We start from the raw sequence: 13,853 nt of genomic DNA on the forward strand, positions 1-13,853 counted from the left end.
TAATTTAATCAAAATAAACATGTATTGATTACTGACCACAATGTGTAATGCCTGATCCCCCCATTGTAAGCAGCAGTCCTGCCCTGCTTTATGGCTGAGATTCTAGCTATCTGTATAACAGAGCATTCTGTCACAGTGGCACAGATCCTATCTGATCCCCCCATTGTAAGCAGCAGTCCTGCCCTGCTTTATGGCTGAGATTCTAGCTATCTGTATAACAGAGCATTCTGTCACAGTGGCACAGATCCTATCTGATCCCCCCATTGTAAGCAGCAGTCCTGCCCTGCTTTATGGCTGAGATTCTAGCTATCTGTATAACAGAGCATTCTGTCACATAAAGTTCATAACCTGTACAGAGAGATACCATTAAACTATGGCACATAGGGATTCCCTGTACTAAGCACAATTCAGCAGGAACAGCCCCTAAGTTTGCCCATAGCCTGTACAGAGAGATACCATAAAACTATGGCACATAGGGATTCCCCTGTACTAAGCACAATTCAGCAGGAACAGCCCCCTAAGTTTGCCCATAGCCTGTACAGAGAGATACCATAAAACTATGGCACATAGGGATTCCCCTGTACTAAGCACAATTCAGCAGGAACAGCCCCCTAAGTTTGCTCATAGCATGTACAGAAAGGAACATTATACAGATATAATATAGTATCATTATGAACAGAGCATTTCCTTATATATATGTATAATTATTATTTATTATAATAGAATGAAGAGCATCAGCAGATGGAGAAGTGCAAGACCCGAGGCCCAGATTCTGTGCCGTTAGGGGTCCGGCAGGGACCACCCTGGAACAGGACCTTGTATTCATGTGGTAAATAATTAGGAACCAGTGACCAGAACCAAACCCAAGAACTTTCCCTTCCTTTATGTATTTCCCTTGTGATTAAACAGTTGAATGTTCCCATTGAAACATATGAATCACATTATTAAAGGGTAAGTAAGACTTTCACTTCCATTTCTCTATAGCGTATGGCGCATTCGCGACACGCCGGACAGGTCCCCCGGGGACAGAGAGCTGTGACTCGCCAGTCTGATGTCATAGGAGGCGTTGCCCATGTACTTCTGTAGGATGGAGCCGGCCGGAGAGGAGTAGCCCAGGTACAGGACTCCCTTAGCGCTGCTCTGTAACACATAAAGGGGCAAATGTCTGTGTGAGAGTGGGGGTACTCACAGCTTGGCTGGGGCAAAGTCATGTTCCAAGGGGGTCTGAAGGGGGAAACCATCATATCCGAGACTGGCAATATGGGGGGGCTGTAAGGTGCCAACGACAGTCACTATTTATTGGGCTGGGGGGGGGGCTGTTTGTGCCTCTGGGTACTGGGAATGCCAGGGGGGCTGTAAGGTGCCACAGACAGTCACTATTTATTGGGCTGGGGGGGGGGCTGTTTGTGCCTCTGGGTACTGGGAATGCCAGGGGGCTGTAAGGTGCCACAGACAGTCACTATTTATTGGGTTGGGGGGGGGCTGTTTGTGCCTCTGGGTACTGGGAATGCCAGGGGGGCTGTAAGGTGCCACAGACAGTCACTATTTATTGGGCTGGGGGGGGGCTGTTTGTGCCTCTGGGTACTGGGAATGCACAGGGGGGCTGTAAGGTGCCACAGACAGTCACTATTTATTGGGCTGGGGGGGGGCTGTTTGTGCCTCTGGGTACTGGGATATCCGGGGGGGCTGTAAGGTGCCACAGACAGTCACTATTTATGGGCTGGGGGGGCTGTTTGTGCCTCTGGGTACTGGGAATGCCGGGGGGGCTGTAAGGTGCCACAGACAGTCACTATTTATTGGGTGGCGGGGGCTGTTTGTGCCTCTGGGTACTGGGAATGCACGGGGGGCTGTAAGGTGCCACAGACAGTCACTATTTATTGGGCTGGGGGGGCTGTTTGTGCCTCTGGGTACTGGGAATGCCAGGGGGGCTGTAAGGTGCCACAGACAGTCACTATTTATTGGGCTGGGGGGGCTGTTTGTGCCTCTGGGTACTGGGAATGCCAGGGGGCTGTAAGGTGCCACAGACAGTCACTATTTATTGGGCTGGGGGGGGCTGTTTGTGCCTCTGGGTACTGGGAATGCCAGGGGGGCTGTAAGGTGCCACAGACAGTCACTATTTATTGGGCTGGGGGGGGCTGTTTGTGCCTGGGTACTGGGAATGCCAGGGGGGCTGTAAGGTGCCACAGACAGTCACTATTTATTGGGCTGGGGGGGGGGGCTGTTTGTGCCTCTGGGTACTGGGAATGCCAGGGGGGGGCTGTAAGGTGCCACAGACAGTCACTATTTATTGGCTGGGGGGGGGGGCTGTCTGTGCCTCTGGGTACTGGGAATGCCAGGGGGCTGTAAGGTGTCACAGACAGTCACTATTTATTGGGCTGGGGGGGGCTGTTTGTGCCTCTGGGTACTGGGAATGCCGGGGGGGCTGTAAGGTGTCACAGACAGTCACTATTTATTGGGCTGGGGGGCTGTTTGTGCCTCTGGGTACTGGGAATGCCAGGGGGGCTGTAAGGTGGCACAGACAGTCACTATTTATTGGGCTGGGGGGGGGCTGTTTGTGCCTCTGGGTACTGGGAATGCCAGGGGGGCTGTAAGGTGTCACAGACAGTCACTATTTATTGGCCTGGGGGGGGCTGTTTGTGCCTCTGGGTACTGGGAATGCCAGGGGGCTGTAAGGTGCCACAGACAGTCACTATTTATTGGGCTGGGGGGGCTGTTTGTGCCTCTGGGTACTGGGAATGCCAGGGGGGGCTGTAAGGTGCCAGACAGTCACTATTTATTGGGCTGGGGGGGCTGTTTGTGCCTCTGGGTACTGGGAATGCCAGGGGGGCTGTAAGGTGCCACAGACAGTCACTATTTATTGGGCTGGGGGGGGGGCTGTTTGTGCCTCTGGGTACTGGGAATGCCAGGGGGCTGTAAGGTGCCACAGACAGTCACTATTTATTGGGCTGGGGGGGCTGTTTGTGCCTCTGGGTACTGGAATGCCAGGGGGGCTGTAAGGTGCCACAGACAGTCACTATTTATTGGGCTGGGGGGGCTGTTTGTGCCTCTGGGTACTGGGAATGCCAGGGGGCTGTAAGGTGCCACAGACAGTCACTATTTATTGGGCTGGGGGGGCTGTTTGTGCCTCTGGGTACTGGGAATGCCAGGGGGGCTGTAAGGTGCCACAGACAGTCACTATTTATGGCTGGGGGGGCTGTTTGTGCCTCTGGGTACTGGGAATGCCAGGGGGCTGTAAGGTGGCACAGACAGTCACTATTTATTGGGCTGGGGGGGGCTGTTTGTGCCTCTGGGTACTGGAATGCCAGGGGGGCTGTAAGGTGCCACAGACAGTCACTATTTATTGGGCTGGGGGGGGCTGTTTGTGCCTCTGGGTACTGGGATGCCAGGGGGGCTGTAAGGTGTCACAGACAGTCACTATTTATTGGGCTGGGGGGGCTGTTTGTGCCTCTGGGTACTGGGAATGCCGGGGGGCTGTAAGGTGCCACAGACAGTCACTATTTATTGGGCTGGGGGGGCTGTTTGTGCCTCTGGGTACTGGGAATGCCGGGGGGCTGTAAGGTGCCACAGACAGTCACTATTTATTGGGCTGGGGGGGGGCTGTTTGTGCCTCTGGGTACTGGGAATGCCAGGGGGGCTGTAAGGTGCCACAGACAGTCACTATTTATTGGGCTGGGGGGGCTGTTTGTGCCTCTGGGTACTGGGAATGCCAGGGGGGCTGTAAGGTGCCACAGACAGTCACTATTTATTGGGCTGGGGGGGGGGCTGTTTGTGCCTCTGGGTACTGGGAATGCCAGGGGGGCTGTAAGGTGCCACAGACAGTCACTATTTATTGGGCTGGGGGGGGCTGTTTGTGCCTCTGGGTACTGGAATGCCGGGGGGGCTGTAAGGTGCCACAGACAGTCACTATTTATTGGGCTGGGGGGGGCTGTTTGTCCTCTGGGTACTGGGAATGCCAGGGGGGCTGTAAGGTGCCACAGACGTCACTATTTATTGGGCTGGGGGGGCTGTTTGTGCCTCTGGGTACTGGAATGCCAGGGGGGCTGTAAGGTGCACAGACAGTCACTATTTATTGGGCTGGGGGGGGCTGTTTGTGCCTCTGGGTACTGGGAATGCCAGGGGGGCTGTAAGGTGCCACAGACAGTCACTATTTATTGGGCTGGGGGGGGCTGTTGTTGCCTCTGGGTACTGGAATGCCAGGGGGGCTGTAAGGTGCACAGACAGTCACTATTTATTGGGCTGGGGGGGGCTGTTTGTGCCTCTGGTACTGGGAATGCCAGGGGGGCTGTAAGGTGCCACAGACAGTCACTATTTATTGGGCTGGGGGGGGCTGTTTGTGCCTCTGGGTACTGGAATGCCAGGGGGGCTGTAAGGTGTCACAGACAGTCACTATTTATTGGGCTGGGGGGGGCTGTTTGTGCCTCTGGGTACTGGGAATGCCAGGGGGCTGTAAGGTGCCACGACAGTCACTATTTATTGGGCTGGGGGGGGGCTGTTTGTGCCTCTGGGTACTGGGAATGCCAGGGGGCTGTAAGGTGCCACAGACAGTCACTATTTATTGGGCTGGGGGCTGTTTGTGCCTCTGGGTACTGGGAATGCCAGGGGGGCTGTAAGGTGCACAGACAGTCACTATTTATTGGGCTGGGGAGGGCTGTTTGTGCCTCTGGGTACTGGGAATGCCAGGGGGGCTGTAAGGTGCTCACAGACAGTCACTATTTATTGGGCTGGGGGGGCTGTTTGTGCCTCTGGGTACTGGGAATGCCAGGGGGCTGTAAGGTGCCACAGACAAGTCACTATTTATTGGGCTGGGGGGGCTGTTTGTGCCTCTGGGTACTGGGAATGCCAGGGGGCTGTAAGGTGCCACAGACAGTCACTATTTATTGGGCTGGGGGGGCTGTTTGTGCCTCTGGGTACTGGGAATGCCAGGGGGGCTGTAAGGTGCCACAGACAGTCACTATTTATTGGGCTGGGGGGCTGTTTGTGCTCTGGGTACTGGGAATGCCAGGGGGGGCTGTAAGGTGCCACAGACAGTCACTATTTATTGGGCTGGGGGGGGGCTGTTTGTGCCTCTGGGTCTGGGAATGCCAGGGGGCTGTAAGGTGCCACAGACAGTCACTATTTATTGGGCTGGGGGGGCTGTTTGTGCCTCTGGGTACTGGGAATGCCAGGGGGGCTGTAAGGTGCCACAGACAGTCACTATTTATTGGGCTGGGGGGGCTGTTGTGCCTCTGGGTACTGGGAATGCCAGGGGGGCTGTAAGGTCCACAGACAGTCACTATTTATTGGGCTGGGGGGGCTGTTTGTGCCTCTGGGTACTGGGAATGCCAGGGGGGCTGTAAGGTGCCACAGACAAGTCACTATTTATTGGGCTGGGGGGGTGTTTGTGCCTCTGGGTACTGGGAATGCCAGGGGGGCTGTAAGGTGCCACAGAAGTCACTATTTATTGGGCTGGGGGGGCTGTTTGTGCCTCTGGGTACTGGGAATGCCAGGGGGCTGTAAGGTGCCACAGACAGTCACTATTTATTGGGGCTGGGGGCGCTGTTTGTGCCTCTGGGTACTGGAATGCCAGGGGGGCTGTAAGGTGCCACAGAAGTCACTATTTATTGGGCTGGGGGGGCTGTTTGTGCCTCTGGGTACTGGGAATGCCGGGGGGCTGTAGGTGCCACAGACAGTCACTATTTATTGGGCTGGGGGGGCTGTTTGTGCCTCTGGGTACTGGGAATGAGCCAGGGGGCTGTAAGGTGCCACAGACGTCACTATTTATTGGGCTGGGGGGGCTGTTTGTGCCTCTGGTACTGGGAATGCCAGGGGGGCTGTAAGGTGCCACAGACAGTCACTATTTATTGGGCTGGGGGGGCTGTTTGTGCCTCTGGGTACTGGGAATGCCAGGGGGGCTGTAAGGTGCCACAGACAGTCACTATTTATTGGGCTGGGGGGGCTGTTTGTGCCTCTGGGTACTGGGAATGCCAGGGGGCTGTAAGGTGCCACAGACAGTCACTATTTATTGGCTGGGGGGGCTGTTTGTGCCTCTGGGTATGGGAATGCCAGGGGGCTGTAAGGTGCCACAGACAGTCACTATTTATTGGGCTGGGGGGGCTGTTTGTGCCTCTGGGTACTGGGAATGCCAGGGGGGCTGTAAGGTGCACAAGACAGTCACTATTTATTGGGCTGGGGGGGCTGTTTGTGCCTCTGGGTACTGGAATGCCAGGGGGCTGTAAGGTGCCACAGACAGTCACTATTTATTGGGCTGGGGGGGGCTGTTTGTGCCTCTGGGTACTGGGAATGCCAGGGGGGCTGTAAGGTGCCACAGACAGTCACTATTTTATGGGCTGGGGGGGGCTGTTTGTGCCTCTGGGTACTGGGAATGCCAGGGGGGCTGTAAGGTGCCACAGACAGTCACTATTTATTGGGCTGGGGGGGGGCTGTTTGTGCCTCTGGGTACTGGGAATGCCAGGGGGCTGTAAGGTGCCACAGACAGTCACTATTTATTGGGCTGGGGGGGGCTGTTTGTGCCTCTGGGTACTGGAATGCCAGGGGGGCTGTAAGGTGCCACAGACAGTCACTATTTATTGGGCTGGGGGGGGGCTGTTTGTGCCTCTGGGTACTGGGAATGCCGGGGGGCTGTAAGGTGCCACAGACAGTCACTATTTATTGGCTGGGGGGGGGCTGTTTGTGCCTCTGGGTACTGGGAATGCAGGGGGGCTGTAAGGTGCCACAGACAGTCACTATTTATTGGGCTGGGGGGGCTGTTTGTCCTCTGGGTACTGGGAATGCCAGGGGGCTGTAAGGTGCCACAGACAGTCACTATTTTATTGGGCTGGGGGGGGCTGTTTGTGCCTCTGGGTACTGGAGAATGCCAGGGGGTAGAGTGGTGCCACAGACAGTCACTATTTATTGGGCTGGGGGGGGCTGTTTTGTGCCTCTGGGTACTGGGAATGCCAGGGGGGTGTAAGGTGCACAGACAGTCACTATTTATTGGGCTGGGGGGGCTGTTTGTGCCTCTGGGTATCGGGATAGCCAGGGGGGCTGTAAGGTGCCACAGACAGTCACTATTTATTGGGCTGGGGGGGTGTTTGTGCTCTGGTACTGGGAATGCCAGGGGGGCTGTAAGGTGCACAGACAGTCACTATATTAGGCTGGGGGGGCTGTTTGTGCCTCTGGTGGTACTGCGGAATGCCAGGGGGCTGTAAGGTGCCACAGACAGTCACTATTTATTGGGCTGGGGGGGCTGTTTGTGCCTCTGGGTACTGGGAATGCCAGGGGGCTGTAAGGTGCCACAGACAGTCACTATTTATTGGGCTGGGGGGGCTGTTTGTGCCTCTGGGTACTGGGAATGCCAGGGGGGCTGTAAGGTGCACAGACAGTCACTATTTATTGGGCTGGGGGGGCTGTTTGTCCTCTGGGTACTGGAATGCCAGGGGGCTGTAAGGTGCCACAGACAGTCACTTTTATTGGGCTGGGGGGGGCTGTTTGTGCCTCTGGGTACTGGGAATGCCAGGGGTGTAGGTGCCACAGACAGTCACTATTTATTGGCTGGGGGGGCTGTTTGTGCCTCTGGGTACTGGGAATGCCAGGGGGGCTGTAAGGTGCCACAGACAGTCACTATTTATTGGGCTGGGGGGGCTGTTTGTGCCTCTGGGTACTGGAATGCCAGGGGGCTGTAAGGTGCCACAGACAGTCACTATTTATTGGGCTGGGGGGGCTGTTTGTGCCTTGGGTACTGGGAATGCCAGGGGGCTGTAAGGTGCCACAGACAGTCACTATTTATTGGGCTGGGGGGCTGTTTGTCCTCTGGGTACTGGGAATGCCAGGGGGCTGTAAGGTGCCACAGACGTCACTATTTATTGGGCTGGGGGGCTGTTTGTCCTCTGGGTACTGGAATGCCAGGGGGCTGTAAGGTGCCACAGACAGTCACTATTTATTGGGCTGGGGGGGGCTGTTTGTCCTCTGGGTACTGGGAATGCCAGGGGGCTGTAAGGTGCCACAGACAGTCACTATTTATTGGGCTGGGGGGGCTGTTTGTGCCTCTGGGTACTGGGAATGCCAGGGGGGCTGTAAAGTGCCACAGACAGTCACTATTTATTGGGCTGGGGGGGGTTGTTTGTGCCTCTGGGTACTGGAATGCCAGGGGGGTGTAAGGTGCACAGACAGTCACTATTTATTGGGCTGGGGGGGCTGTTTGTGCCTCTGGTGTACTGGGAATGCCACGGGGGCGGTCTGCCGACCCTCGTCGGGCTTGTAAGGGGTGCTACGAAGGCCAAAAACAGACCAGACCCAATAAATAGTGACTTGTTGTGGCACGCCTGGCAAACCTTACAACAGCCCACCCCCATTCCCACCGCCCCCCGACAGTCCTATTTCCCACCCTTGGGCCCCCTGGGCGCTGTGAAAGGGAGTGAGCGGAGGCTCGTTATGGTGGCCTTACACATACAGGCGCCCGCCGTCTGGGCTACATGGGCAACTTCGGTCATTCCGTTCCCGCAGAGCCTGGGGGGCGTCGTGCTGTTTAAGGTGACCGGACAAAACACAGCCGACCAGTCACCGGTATTTATTGGGCTGGGGGCCGCTGTTTATGGTGCGTCTGAGATTAACTGGAATTGTCATGCTTGTGAGCAGGGGGGCTGTAGTGCCAGCAGACAGGTTCCTATTTATTGGGCTGGGGGCTGTGGGGATTTCTCACTTGTATAGGTCACAAACTCCCAGCAGTATTACCTACAATTCCCAAAGCACTGCTCCAGAAAGCGGCATATTTTGTAGATTTAAAGGACAAAATTTCCACTACAGAAGGTTTATCCAGAAAATTGGGCATTTTTGGAAAAGAACAGATTCTGGGGAATCCAGAATAGGCACAACTGTCTGTCTACTCCAAACTATCAAGTCGCTATGCTTTCCTAAAGTTATTGGTTTTTATCAAAATTTGTGATTTTAAAACAAAAATTGCTTTAAAGCTACCAGTCTATAGTATCGTATCTCCTACAGGTCATAAAGTAACCAAATAAAACACCCTAAATATGAACCGCCAGGGGTCCCCTGAACAGTTTGATGCCCAATATGTTATAGGTTTAAAGCTAAGTATGTGGCATGTAGGGGCCCCAATGGGAACATACCCCAATATGTACTGTCATTTCTGTCATTTCAGCTTCTGCCAAATCAACCACATTTACATCATTATATGTCGGATAATGCCTACAAAAAAAAGTACACTCACCCCAGAAAGCCATATATTTTTGGAAAGTACAGATCCCCCCGAATCTATAATTGGGTAAACATTTCTTTTGCTCCAAAGTACCAAAGCTTAAAGCTTTCCTAAAGTTTGCAGATCAGCCCCCAGCCCAATAAATAGTGACTGGTCTGTAGCACTTACAGCCCCCCTGGCATTCCCAGTACCCAGAGGCACAAACAGCCCCCCCAGCCCAATAAATAGTGACTGTCTGTGGCACCTTTACAGCCCCCCTGGCATTCCCAGTACCCAGAGGCACAAACAGCCCCCCCCCAGCCCAATAAATAGTGACTGTCTGTGGCACCTTACAGCCCCCCTGGCATTCCCAGTACCCAGAGGCACAAACAGCCCCCCCAGCCCAATAAATAGTGACTGTCTGTGGCACCTTACAGCCCCCTGGCATTCCCAGTACCCAGAGGCACAAACAGCCCCCTCAGCCCCAATAAATAGTGACTGTCTGTGGCACCTTACAGCCCCCCTGGCATTCCCAGTACCCAGAGGCACAAACAGCCCCCCAGCCCCATAAATAGTGACTGTCTGTGGGCCCTTTACAGCCCCCTGGCATTCCCAGTACCCAGAGGCACAAACAGCCCCCCAGCCCAATAAAATAGTGACTGTCTGTGGCACCTTACAGCCCCCCCGGCATTACCAGTCCCAAAGAGGCAAAACGCCCCCCCCCCAGCCCCAATAAATAGTGACTGTCTGTGGCACCTTACAGCCCCCTGGCATTCCCAGTACCCAGAGGCATAAACAGCCCCCCCAGCCCAATAAATAGTGACTGTCTGTGGCACCTTACAGCCCCCCTGGCATTCCCAGTACCCAGAGGCACAAACAGCCCCCCAGCCCAATAAAAAGTGACTGTCTGTGGCAACTTACAGCCCCCCTGGCATTCCCAGTACCCCAGAGGCACAAACAGCCCCCCCCCAGCCCAATAAATAGTGACTGTCTGTGGCAACTTAAGCCCCCTGGCATTCCCAGTACCCAGAGGCACAAACAGCACCCCCCAGCCCAATAAAATAGTGACTGTCTGTGGCACCTTACAGCCCCCCTGGCATTCCAGTACCCAGAGGAACAAACAGCCCCCCCCAGCCCCATAAATAGTGACTGTCTGTGGCACCTTACAGCCCCCCTGGCATTCCCAGTACCCAGAGGCACAAACAGCCCCCCCAGCCCAATAAATAGTGACTGTCTGTGGCACCTTACAGCCCCCCTGGCATTCCCAGTACCCCAGAGGCAACAAACAGCCCCCCCAGCCCAATAAATAGTGACTGTCTGTGGCACCTTACAGCCCCCCTGGCATTCCCAGTACCCAGAGGCACAAACAGCCCCCCCCAGCCCAATAAAAAAGTGACTGTCTGTGCACCTTACAGCCCCCCCGGCATTCCCAGTCCCAAGAGGCACAAACAGCCCCCCCCAGCCCAATAAATAGTGACTGTCTGTGGCACCTTACAGCCCCCCTGGCATTCCCAGTACCCAGAGGAACAAACAGCCCCCAGCCCAAACCAAATAGTGACTGTCTGTGGCACCTTACAGCCCCCTGGCATTCCAGTACCCAGAGGCACAAACAGCCCCCCCAGCCCAATAAATAGTGACTGTCTGTGGCACCTTACAGCCCCCTGGCATTCCCAGTACCCCAGAGGACAAAAAGCCCCCCAGCCCAATAAATAGTGACTGTCTGTGGCACCTTTAACAGCCCCCCTGGCATTCCCCAGTACCCAGAGGCACAAACAGCCCCCCCAGCCCAATAAAAAAGTGACTGTCTGTGGCAACTTACAGCCCCCCTGGCATTCCCAGTACCCAGAAGCACAAACAGCCCCCCAGCCCAATAAAAAGTGACTGTCTGTGGCACCTTACAGCCCCCCCTGGCATTCCCAGTACCCAGAGGCACAAACAGCCCCCCCCCAGCCCAATAAATAGTGACTGTCTGTGGCACCTTACAGCCCCCCTGGCATTCCCAGTACCCAGAGGCACAAACAGCCCCCCAGCCCAATAAATAGTGACTGTCTGTGGCACCTTACAGCCCCCTGGCATTCCCAGTACCCAGAGGCCAAACAGCCCCCCCAGCCCAATAAATAGTGACTGTCTGTGGCACCTTACAGCCCCCCTGGCATTCCAAGTACCCAGAGGCACAAACAGCCGCCCCCAGCCCAAAAAATAGTGACTGTCTGTGGGCACCTTACAGCCCCCCTGGCATTCCAAGTACCCAGAGGCACAAACAGCCCCCCCCAGCCCAATAAATAGTGACTGTCTGTGGCACTTACAGCCCCCCTGGCATTCCCAGTACCCAGAGGCACAAACAGCCCCCCAAGCCCATAAATAGTGACTGTCTGTGGCAACCTTACAGCCCCCCTGGCATTCCAGTACCCAGAGGCACAAACAGCCCCCCAGCCCAATAAATAGTGACTGTCTGTGGCACCTTACAGCCCCCCTGGCATTCCCAGTACCCAGAGGCACAAACAGCCGCCCCCAGCCCAATAAATAGTGACTGTCTGTGGCACCTTACAGCCCCCTGGCATTCCCAGTACCCAGAGGCACAAACAGCCCCCCCCCAGCCCAATAAATAGTGACTGTCTGTGGCACCTTACAGCCCCCCTGGCATTCCCAGTCCCAGAGGCACAACAGCCCCCCCCCGCCCAGCCCAAAAAATAGTGACTGTCTGTGGCACCTTACAGCCCCCCTGGCATTCCAGTACCAGAGGCACAAACAGCCCCCCAGCCCAATAAATAGTGACTGTCTGTGGCACCTTACAGCCCCCTGGCATTCCCAGTACCCAGAGGCACAAACAGCCCCCCAGCCCAATAAATAAGTGACTGTCTGTGGCACCTTAAAGCCCCCCTGGCATTCCCAGTACCCAGAGGCACAAACAGCCCCCCCAAACCCAATAAATAGTGACTGTATGTGGCACCTTACAGCCCCCCCTGGCATTCCAGTACCCAGAGGCACAAACAGCCCCCCCAGCCCAATAAATAGTGACTGTCTGTGGCACCTTACAGCCCCCTGGCATTCCAGTACCCAGAGCCACAAACAGCCCCCCAGCCCAATAAATAGTGACTGTCTGTAGCACCTTAAAGCCCCCCCCTGGCATTCCCCATACCAGAGCCCCAAACAGCCCCCCCAGCCCAATAAATAGTGACTGTCTGTGGCACCTTACAGCCCCCCTGGCATTCCAGTACCCAGAGGCACAAACAGCCCCCCCCAGCCCAATAAAATTAGTGACTGTCTGTGGCACCTTACAGCCCCCCTGGCATTCCCAGTACCCAGAGGCACAAACACGCCCCCCCCAGCCCAATAAATAGTGACTGTCTGTGGCACCTTACAGCCCCCCTGGCATTCCCAGTACCCAGAGGCACAAACAGCCCCCCCAGCCCAATAAATAGTGACTGTCTGTGGCACCTTACAGCCCCCCTGGCATTCCCAGTACCCAGAGGCACAAACAGCCCCCCCAGCCCAATAAATAGTGACTGTCTGTGGCACCTTACAGCCCCCTGGCATTCCCAGTACCCAGAGGAACAAACAGCCCCCCCCAGCCCAAATAAATAGTGACTGTCTGTGGCACCTTACAGCCCCCCTGGCATTCCCAGTACCTCAGAGGCACAAACAGCCCCCCCAGCCCAATAAATAGTGACTGTCTGTGGCACCTTACAGCCCCCCTGGCATTCCCAGTACCCAGAGGCACAAACAGCCCCCCCCAGCCCAATAAATAGTGACTGTCTGTGGCACTTAAGCAGCCCCTGGCATTCCCAGTACCCAGAGGCACAAACAGCCCCCCCAGCCCAATAAATAGTGACTGTCTGTGGCACCTTACAGCCCCCCTGGCATTCCCAGTACCCAGAGGCACAAACAGCCCCCCCAGCCCAATAAATAGTGACTGTCTGTGGCACCTTACAGCCCCCCTGGCATTCCCAGTACCCAGAGGCACAAACAGCCCCCCCAGCCCAATAAAAGTGACTGTCTGTGGCACCTTACAGCCCCCCCTGGCATTCCCAGTACCCAGAGGCACAAACAGCCCCCCCCAGCCCAATAAATAGTGACTGTCTGTGGCACCTTACAGCCCCCCTGGCATTCCCAGTACCCAGAGGCACAAACAGCCCCCCCCAGCCCAATAAATAGTGACTGTCTGTGGCACCTTACAGCCCCCCTGGCATTCCCAGTACCCAGAGGCACAAACAGCCCCCCCAGCCCAATAAATAGTGACTGTCTGTGGCACTTACAGCCCCCCTGGCATTCCCAGTACCCAGAGGCACAAACAGCCCCCCCCCAGCCCAATAAATAGTGACTGTCTGTGGCACCTTACAGCCCCCCTGGCATTCCCAGTACCCAGAGGCACAAACAGCCCCCCCCAGCCCAATAAATAGTGACTGTCTGTGGCACCTTACAGCCCCCCTGGCATTCCCAGTACCCAGAGGCAACAAACAGCCCCCCCCAGCCCAATAAATAGTGACTGTCTGTGGCACCTTACAGCCCCCCTGGCATTCCCAGTACCCAGAGGCACAAACAGCCCCCCCCAGCCCAATAAATAGTGACTGTCTGTGGCACCTTACAGCCCCCTGGCATTCCCAGTACCCAGAGGCACAAACAGCCCCCCCCAGCCCAATAAATAGTGACTGTCTGTGGCACCTTACAGCCCCCCTGGCAT

This window comes from Xenopus tropicalis, chromosome 3 (assembly GCF_000004195.4).
Source record: "Xenopus tropicalis strain Nigerian chromosome 3, UCB_Xtro_10.0, whole genome shotgun sequence".
Lineage (NCBI taxonomy): Eukaryota > Metazoa > Chordata > Amphibia > Anura > Pipidae > Xenopus > Xenopus tropicalis.